Below are 10,153 nucleotides of genomic sequence, written 5' to 3'. Positions count from 1 at the left end.
GAGAAATGTAAAGTCAGTGACCACACAGCCTTCAATACTTAATTTAAAATGTATTATCAGTATGAGTGTTGGGACTATAAATAGACAGACCATTTACTGTGCTTAGAAATGCAATATTTCCCAGGAGACACTAATGTGACAGTGATAGCTGTAAACAGACTGGAGTTCAGTAAAAGTCTAAAGATATTTCTGTTTTTGTCACCCTCTGTCTGTCCACCCAGTTTGTCCTCACCTGGTGAAGTTGTGTAGATCAGTTGAGTTGTGTGAGTCTTCTTGTCTTTCAACTGGAGCTGTCAGTCTGATCATCTCTGATATCTGCAAGATTACTTATATCCTCTGAAATACTCTGAGTCCTCCCATGACACTCCTCCAGACATGACAACAAATCTGGACAGATAAATGAGTGGGCAGGGAAGGTCAGGTAACTACAGAGCAGATTAGGGAAATGGGAACAGGTGGGTGGATGGGTGGGGCAGTCAGGTGATGGGGAAAAGAATGATTGTCCGTGGTCATCTGGTGGATGGATGGAAAATGGCAACGAGGGGGCCTTGAAATGGGAACTGGAGAAAGAGCACTTTAGCTTGGAGAGAGAACAGTTGTTATTTGAGTAGCTACAAGAGGTGTTTTGTCATGGAAAACAAAAACAGTTAGCTTGCAGCATTTGGAAGAACAATACTTAAACCATTCTTCCAGTGTACTTATGTACAAATTAGCCTTTTACAAACTTTTTCCTAGTAAGACCTCGTTACTGGTATACATGTGCAGGGCTGTCACATCACAATCCAGGGTTCATTCAACGAAAGCACTTTAGTTAAATGTTATTAAATGTCTCATGTCACTGCTGACATCTAAGATTTTATTCACAGTTTTACAGTTTTTTATTGTTTTATCTTTCATTTTTATTGATTGCGTGGTATATTTTTCACACAATATTCAAACCCTAGCCCTAACCCATTTGGAAAAAACACCAGGAATATTGTCTCTTATGTTCCAGAGAACCAGAGAAGATTCTAGATAAGGACATGTAATTAGATTAGGTACTCTGTTTGTACATATTTCTCACGCAATCTAAATGAACTGTCCTTTCTCCTGTACTGTGTTTTTCTCTGCAGAATTTACTCAGGTTTTTATTACAACCAATAAAAGTCAAATTTATTAAAGATCTTCGGTTGCTGTTGATTTCTTCTGCCACCATAATTGTTATGTTGAATTTAAATATAATTTCTACGGAGTCCCTAAAGGGACATGGGAAAAAAAAAAAAAAGAAACGTTTCTAGTGAGCACTAGATACTATCTTGTGCGCACTAGATTCGTATCTGGTGAGCACCACTAGATATTATCTGGTGTGCACTAGATACGTATCCTGTGTTGTGGCGAATCAACGCGCGATCCTAGTGCGCACTAGATCCGTATCTAGTGCGCACAAGATAGTATCTAGTGCGCACTAGAAACGTTTTCATTTTTTTTTTTTTTTTCCCAATGTCCCTTTAGGGGCTCCGTAGAAATTATATTTAAATTCAACATAACAATTGTGATGCTTTAACTTATTGCTCTAAAGTTGTTGAGGGTGAAAAATAGATATAGAACCTTAGTAAACTTACCAACACATACTGAACTTTACGGAGCCCATAAAGGGACATGGGGAAAAAAAAAATTAAATAGTAATTTGTCACAAACCCATGAGAATAGTCTCTTCTTAACTCTCTCTAATAAACTCTAAAAGTTCATTTACAAAGCATACTGAAATGATTGGTTAGCATTATAGGCCCTTTGGGTTGATGATGCTTTTCCACACACAAACCCTCAAAGTGAAGGAAACGACTGCTTCAAGGAGGTTTTAAATGATTGTGTGTTGAACTTTAATGTATGAAACTTGACCCACCCAAAGGGTAAGTGCAATGAAATAACTCATTCTCTGATCTGTATCAAACTCTCCAACTCTGCTTATAGGCCTCCTCAGCTGAGAAGCATTAAATAAAAGAACAAGAACAAACTGCTTGACAAAGAAGGAACATTTAATAAACAAAGTAAACAAAGGCCGTAAAGTGAAACAACCAATTAGCTACTATCACTGGTCTCTGAATGTGATTTTTAACCTTTGAATAACTTTAAAGGTCTCCAAGCCATAGAGAGAGCCGGCATTCAGAGAAGGGACAATATTCATATTTGCTGTAAAATCAAGACATTATATGTAATCCATTGAGGTTATGTGTGGCTTTATGTTTAACTTTGTGTTTATTCTATCTCAATGAGAGATTTCTTAAGAACTGGCCTCAGGTAAAAAAAGATAAGATTTGGCAAGAACACCAGGAAGAACCGCTCTTATGTTCCAGAGAACCAGAGAAGGTATTAGATAAGGACAAGTGATGAGACTGATTACTCTGTTTGTGCATGTTTCTCACGCAGTCTAAATGAGCTGTCCTTTCTCCTGTACTTTGTTCTTCTCTGCAGAATTTACTCAGGCTTTTATTACAACCAATAAAAATCTAATTTGTTAAAGATCTTCGGCTGCTGTCGATTTCTTCTGCCACCACAATTGTTATGTTTTACAGTGTTCATTGCTTATTTATATTATTTAATATTCTTATTTTTTATTGAATTTAAATGTAATTTCAGTATGTGTTGGTAAGTTTACCAAGGTTCTATATCTATTTGTCACCCTCAATAACTTCCAGAGCAATAAGTTAAAGCACAGCAATGAATATATTTGTCATTATGAACGATAGTGAACAATTTATAAACACTTTCTATATAATTTACATTATGCCGTTTCTTTCTTATGTGATGCAGTACATGTAGTAAACAAGCTACTGAATATCTAATGTCCCTTTATGCATATTACTGTCTAATATTGAAAGCAGAAGTTTAAGTTGTTCTTGCTCTTCATGTCATGTTGGCCCACATTATCCATATAATGAGTCTCAGCAACAATATATATTACAGCATTTTAGTAATTTACAACAGAACTTCCAAAAGGTAATAAAACTAACTTTTATTTTAATTTTTTGTAAATTTACTTTTAATAATGAAAATAAGTGGCACTCACTTTTGTGTCAGACATCCATTTATTAAAGTTTACTGCCTCCATTTGCTTTGATGGAAGAAAGAAGATGAAATGAAGTAATTCACTGGAGAGAATCATCCTTCCTCATGTCTGCAACACCCTAGCAACCGATAATGTAATAACAGCCAATAATGTAATACCTGCCAATAACATAATAATTTTGGCCATTTTAAATGTTATAAAGCCAATAACGTAATAACTTGCCAATAATGTAATAACGTTTTTGAGCCAATAAGGTCATAACATTTTTTGCACTTTGGACCAACGTAGCCAGGGTACGTTTTTATATGAGACTGGGTGCTTACAACCATATTTAAGGAGAGAGAGTGCTGCATAATACACACCCTTGATGAATGAATATGACGACTATGTCATCCACTATACCTTTTTTGATGAGCAAACTGCACAAAAACTACAAAAAAATATTTGATTTCCAAGAAATGCAGTCCTATTTATGTATTATTACATTATTGGCTGCAGTTATTACATTTCAAAGGATTTTTTTAATGCTGTGACAATAACGTAATGAATGATGTTTCATAACTAGGTTCGGGAACAAAGACCACGCCCTGCAATCATCTAATTTCCGCTCAAAACTTACTTAAGCATACCTTATCCGTTCACTTCCTCCTTGACTCATTTCCCACATCCCTCCCACCCAAACCCTTTCTTTTTGTCTCCTTCTCTTATCCAAATACAGGAACCACTGGGGCTCTCTACAAGAGATACGAAGAGACAGTTCCCCCACTCAGTGTCTCGCAACCCACTCAGTTCCCTCTTACATCGCGCCCAACCCCTCCATCCATTCATCGATCCGCCAACCGACCTTCATTCCTCCTACCTTCATTCCTCCGACCTCATCCATCCCTCATCCCTCGAACCTACCTCCATCCCTCATCCCTCGAACCTACCCCCATCCCTCATCCCTCGAACCTACCCCCATCCCTCATCCCTCGAACCTACCCCCATCCCTCATCCCTCGAACCTACCTTCATCCCTCGAACCTACCTTCATCCCTCGAACCTACCTTCACCCCTCATCCCTCAGTATACCACATTGGTTCACAATTGTTCATTATGTGCAATAAACGTTTCTTATTTCATACATTTGATGGCGTGGTCATTGTTAGTGAACCAGCCAATGACGTAATAACTTATTACATTATTGGCAAAATGTTATTACCTTATTGGCTCAAAAACGTTATTACATTATTGGCAAGTTATTACGTTATTGGCTTTATTACATTTAAAATGGCCAGAGTTATTACGTTATTGGCAGGTATTACATTATTGGCAGTTATTACATTATTGGTTGCTACACACCCTGTTGAGCAGAACAGACGCACTCCCCTCCTCGCCTGCTTACAACCATCTAACATACTGTAGTGACTGTAGAATTCAGTTAATTTCATCTCGCATGGTACTGTAGTTAGGTAAAGGAGAGAGAGTAGCGCTGACTGCACACTCTGGTATTAGATCACACTATGAAATGTATTTTTACAGCCTTGATTAAGCTGTGGGTGGTATTAGCCAGGAAAGATGGACACACATGTAATTTTAGGACACTGGTTGTTTCTCCAATACATTTTGAACTAATAAATCATTATGAAGTAAAATAAAACTAAAATAAAATTTGTTGGTTTATACTTTCACATCTCACAACTAAGCCAGCACTGAAGACAAAGCTCAACATCATCATCATCATCACATTTACTCTTATTCATTTGGCATTTGGTGCTTTAGTCCAAAGTGTCATACAAATGGCCGACTGTAAAATGTGTATATGGCAATTAAAATAAAAATAATAATAACTTTGACAAAGAAGTTGGTAAATAGTAATTTGTCACAAACCCATGAGAATAGTCTCTTCTTAACTCTGTCTAATAAACTCTAAAAGTTCATTTACAAAGCATATTGAAATGATTGGTTAGCATTATAGGCCATTTGGGTTGAAGCTGTCTTTCTGACATACAGCAAGTACTTCAAGCTGTTGCTTTTCCACACACAAACCCTCAAAGTGAAGAAAACGACTGCTTCAAGGAGGTTTTAAATGATTGTGTGTTGAACTTTAATATATGAAACTTGACCCACCAAAAGGGTAAGTGCAATGAAATAACTCATTCTCTGATCTGTACCAAACTCTCCAACTCTGCTTATAGGCCTCCTCAGCTGAGAAGCATTAAATAAAAGAACAAGAACAAACTGCTTGACAAAGAAGGAACATTTAATAAACAAAGTAAACAAAGGTCGTTAAGTGAAACAACCAAATAGCTACTATCACTGGTCTCTGAATGTGATTTTTAACCGTTGAATAACTTTAAAGGTCTCCAAGCCATAGAGAGCGCTGGCATTCAGCGCTGGCTCAGAACACTATTCATCATGTTAAAGGAGAAGGGACAATATTCATATTAGCTGTAAATCAAGACATTATATGTAATCCATTGAGGTTATGTGTGGCTTTATGTTTAACTTTGTGTTTATTCTATCTCAATGAGAGATTTCTTAAGAACCGGGCTCAGGTCAAAAAAGATAAGATTTGGCAAGAACACCAGGAAGAACCACTCTTATGTTCCAGAGAACCAGAGAAGGGGTTATAAAAGAACATGTGATGAGATTAATAACTCTGTTTGTACATATTTCTCACGCAGTCTAAATGAGCTGTCCTTTCTCCTGTACTGTGTCTTTCTCTGCAGAATTTACTCAGGCTTTTATTACAATCAATAAAAGTCTAATTTGTTAAAGATCTTCGGCTGCTGTTGATTTCTTCTGCCACCACAATTGTTATGTTTTACAGTGTTCATTGCTTATTTATATTATTTAATATTCTTATTTTTATTGAATTTAAATGTAATTTCAGTATGTGTTGGTAAGTTTACCAAGGTTCTATATCTATTTGTCACCATCAACAACTTCCAGAGCAATAAGTTAAAGCACAGCAATGAATATATTTGTCATTATGAACGATAGTTAACAATTTATAAACACTTTCTATATAATTTACATGATGCGTTTCTTTCTTATGTGATGCAGTACATGTAGTAAACACACTGCTGAATGTTTAATGTCCTTTTATGCATATTACTGTCTAATATTGAAAGCAGAAGTTTAAGTTGTTCTTGCTCTTCATGTCATGTTGGCCCATATTACCCACATAATGAGGCTCAGCAACAATATATATTAGAGCATTTTACTCATGCTGCTGTAGTTAGATAAAGGAGAGAGAGTAGCGCTGACTGCACACTCTGGTATTTGATCACACTATGAAATGTGTTTTTACAGGCCTGATTAAGCTGTGGGTGGTATTAGCCAGGAAAGATGGACACACATGTAATTTTAGGACACTGGTTGTGTCTCCAATACATTTTGAACTAATAAATCATTATGAAGTAAAATAAAAGTAAAATATATTTGTTGATCTTACAACAAAGCCAGCATCGAAGACAGAGCTCATCATCATCATCATCACATTTACTCATATTCATACAAATGAGATACAATCGTATCATACAAGTCTTTGAGAACATCTGCCTCAACACGAGAGCAAATGTGGGACTGGCTTTGTGTCATTTGGTGAAATAAAAGGCTGCGGACAGACGGCGAGCAGGACTTCTTGCTGTTGGACTAGTCAGTAATATTAGCTTGGCTTGCTGTTGTCTTGTGTTTTTGTCTTGTGTGCTAGCAGAGTTGTATAAAGTAATAAATAATAAAAAATAATTATTATTATTTAATTTGGTTTAATAATAATAAATGCATGTGTGGAGCTGTCCATATTTACCACAGAGGTATCTCAACTGGGGTTGTCAAATCGCTTGGAACAATAATGTGAGTCTGATGTGTGTTTTTCTGCTATAAATTATACTTTAAAACCCTTAATACATACATACATACATCTACTAATTTGACTTCTTTAAAAATTCCAGTCTATGAATATGCAAATGTAGTTCATCATTAAGTATTTGTGATTTCACAAATGATGCCCATAGGCCCCGCCCCTTAAAAACCCAACTACCAGTGAGCACAGAGAAACTTTGCAGATCAAACATCCTTCTAGAGTCAAACTACATCATTCTGCACTGTGAAGATCAAACATCCAACTGTAGGAACAAGAAGAAAAACAGATTTGTGAGTGGAGGGGGGCTTTAATATTACATTAAAAGTTGGTTAAAAGTGTGAATTAAAGATTCCCTGCATGGACAGAATCAATTTGTGTCACAACACACACAAAAAAAGGTGCATTAGCCAGCATGTCTGTCGCTGAGGAAGAGGACACGATTTCCAAATGAAGGGCTGGATTGAGTTTAAGGTTTGAAGTTCAGTCGAGCTGCAGACTTCAGTCGATGAGGAGCAGACAGCAGGTCAATATAATTCATTATCAAGTTTACTGAACCAAACCAACCCAGTATCACGCCAAAGCGTGTAATACACACGCCGGTCACTAGGGCCTTGCGTGTCCTCCCCACGCCTTTTATCTCACTAGCGTGTGGAGGACACGGTCATGGTAACACCTTAATATGAACGTGCAGTACCAGCAGATGGCAGTCATTTACTCATTGTCAACAACTATTACAACAACTACATGGAGCAGAGGAAGAAATCAGTCACGCCATTTTTACAGATCCCGACCCACCAGGTAAGTCCGTGATATGTTGCTGATTTTAATTTTTGTTTATGATGACTTTGTGTTGGATATGTTCTAGCCCGCCTATGTGTCTTACTATGTTTATTGGATTTGATGAGAGTCGGTAGAGATCTGAAGGTTATTAATTTGAGATTAAACTGAAGGACTCGGTTAGCAAACGCTAGCTATTTTAGCAATTAGCTTTACAACTAACGTCATATAAAAGTATGTTTCAGCTTTAAATTATTAAGGGGAAGTCTTGGTTAATGTTAATTATGGCCCCGCGACACTTTACGGAGGTCCGTTGTTTTTTCCTTCTCTCTCTTTTTTTTTTTTTTATCGTTTTCAGCAGGTCCGGTCAGCCAAGGTCCTTTTAAACAGCGCTAATGATGTTTTAGCCTGCCTATGAAGTTAACGTTATATGTACGTGTGCACAAGCATTAGAGGACTTCTTAAAATGTCCCCTAAAGGGACATGATAAAAAAGAAACCTTTCTAGTGAGCTAATGTTAGATACAGATCGAGTGTTGTGGCGAATCAGCACATGAATCATTTAAATATTTAAATTAGCCATGTGTTGATAGGTCACAACACGAAAATGTAACCAATGAAATTACTTATTTTGACACACATTTTAAGCCAATAAGTCTTAAACTAACAAGGTAATGTGTCAGAAGGTGGACTGTTTTTGTTATTTTCTCAAAAGGAGGACAAATGAGTGTCCGACTGCAGGACAGGGCATTTAATTGCGGAATGTAACAAAACAGGTTACAGATGAATTAGTTATCTAATATATAATAATATAATTAGTATCTAGTGCTCACAAAATAGTATCTAGTGCAATGCTCAGATGAGCCTCTCTGTGTCCAGTGTATTAATGTCTCTCCAGTCTGCTCCCATTTTACATATTCCTACAACAAGTTAGTTTTGCAGCCACAATCTTGCAGTGAAGGTGTCTAAATGGCACATTTAATTCATTTTGAGGAATTCTGCATAATCCTGTAGATATGTATTGTCCACAATGTCCACTGTGTTTTGCTAGCATGCTTGTAGTTGACACGTTGAAGATGACTAAGAATTCAGTATTTGCTCTTTGTGAAATCCAAAAAGGCTTGCTGCAAGATAATTGACCATGTTTTTATTTTCTTCTGTCCAACAGCTCCAGCCCATTCTCCCTCCTACCTTTACCTCTCCTTGGCTTTTTCTATAGTAAACCAACGGCTCTTTTAAGAGCCACTCCTCTACTGCACTCGCTCTCTCTCTGTCACACACACACTCTCACACACCCCTCTCTATCTCTTTCTCTCTCTCTCTCTCTCTCTCTCTCTCTCTCTCTCTCTCTCTCTCTATATATATATATATATATATATATATATTTGTTTGTTTGTTTACCTGTCTGTTTGTCTGCGTCTGCCTTAAATGGCTGATCCGCGGGGCAGTGGGAAGGCAGCGGATGCTCTTTTCCTAGCAGAAAAGTTACTGGCTGAATATAAAGTGAGTCTTGAGTATTTGTGATAATACTAAAACATGGCAATTTGTAAGTGTTCTGAATTTCAGTGTTATCATACAATGCACGCTTTTTCATGAAAGGAAAGGGAGGCAAAGAAAAAATCTGCATCCACTACACCTGCTGAAGGCAGTAAGCCTACTGTCCGATGGGTGGAGAGAGATGCAGATGGACGTCGAATCTTAAAAAGAAGCAGAAGTGGAGAGACACGGAAAAAACGTGCATCGGCTACAGGTATTTCATGTCTTGCAAGATAACTTGTCATTACCCTAATCAAATGAGTAATAACAAGTAACTGTGTCCATAGTATTTAAAATTAAGCTAATGTACAGTTTTTTTACATTTAAAACATAGACCACCGAACAGGGTGGGTTTTCCACTGTATGTCTGTTTCCTTTCTATTCGTCTATGGTGCCAAAAAGGCCACAGGTTGGATCTGTTACATTTGTTAAAATATATTTTCCGGGACCAGAAACATCTTTACACTACATAAGCTCAAATGTCAACTACTGTTATGCTAAACAAATGCAAAGATATGGAGTCAAGTTCCCTGATGTGTTGTCCCATTCTTCTGTTAAGGAGACTGAGATTTGTGTCAGTTAGATCTGTTTCCAGATTATGTCTTTTGATCCTCAAGTGCAAAGAATCTTCTACCGCTTATCCAGGGTCCGGTCGGGGGGCAGCAGCCTAAGCAGGGAAGGGAGGCTAAGAATCCAGATTTAACTGTGCAGCCTTATGTTACAGTACATACTGTATATTCTATACAGATTGACTTTTTTGTCTTTCCTTTTTTATCAATCTTTTCAGTTTCTGTTGCCCCTAAGGAGGCCTCTACTTCTTTTGAGCCTGCTGAGGAGGTTCCCACAGTGACCCAAGACACCCGTTGTCAATATGTATTTGGTAAGATGATACTTAATTGTAATTAAGTATTCAATGAAGTGTAATTAAGTTAGGACACAGTGTGTA

The 10,153-nt window shown here is 37.2% G+C and overlaps 2 protein-coding genes and 1 long non-coding RNA gene across 3 annotated transcripts in view; 1 reads left to right on the top strand and 2 right to left on the bottom strand.

Moving 5' to 3' along the window:
* Nucleotides 1-295, bottom strand: part of LOC127372978 (stonustoxin subunit beta-like) — a 56,841-nt gene extending 56,546 nt beyond the window's left edge. Inside the window, exon 1 of the mRNA XM_051416990.1 lies at nucleotides 233-295. The gene's annotated coding sequence lies outside the window, so the exon portion shown is untranslated. The remainder of the gene's footprint in view (nucleotides 1-232) is intronic.
* LOC127372979 (stonustoxin subunit beta-like) overlaps nucleotides 1-10,153 on the bottom strand; it is a 48,208-nt gene that overhangs the window by 8,191 nt on the left and 29,864 nt on the right. The window lies entirely within an intron of this gene.
* On the top strand, nucleotides 8,702-10,072 carry LOC127373038 (uncharacterized). The gene is made up of 3 exons (XR_007886864.1): nucleotides 8,702-9,174; nucleotides 9,271-9,421; nucleotides 9,995-10,072. It is a non-coding gene; the product is annotated as an uncharacterized LOC127373038 (long non-coding RNA).

The sequence above is a fragment of the Dicentrarchus labrax genome, unplaced genomic scaffold, assembly GCF_905237075.1.
Source record: "Dicentrarchus labrax unplaced genomic scaffold, dlabrax2021, whole genome shotgun sequence".
NCBI lineage: Eukaryota > Metazoa > Chordata > Actinopteri > Moronidae > Dicentrarchus > Dicentrarchus labrax.
The sequence above is the reverse complement of the archived record's forward strand: the minus strand, read 5'-3'. Positions and strand labels throughout refer to the sequence as shown.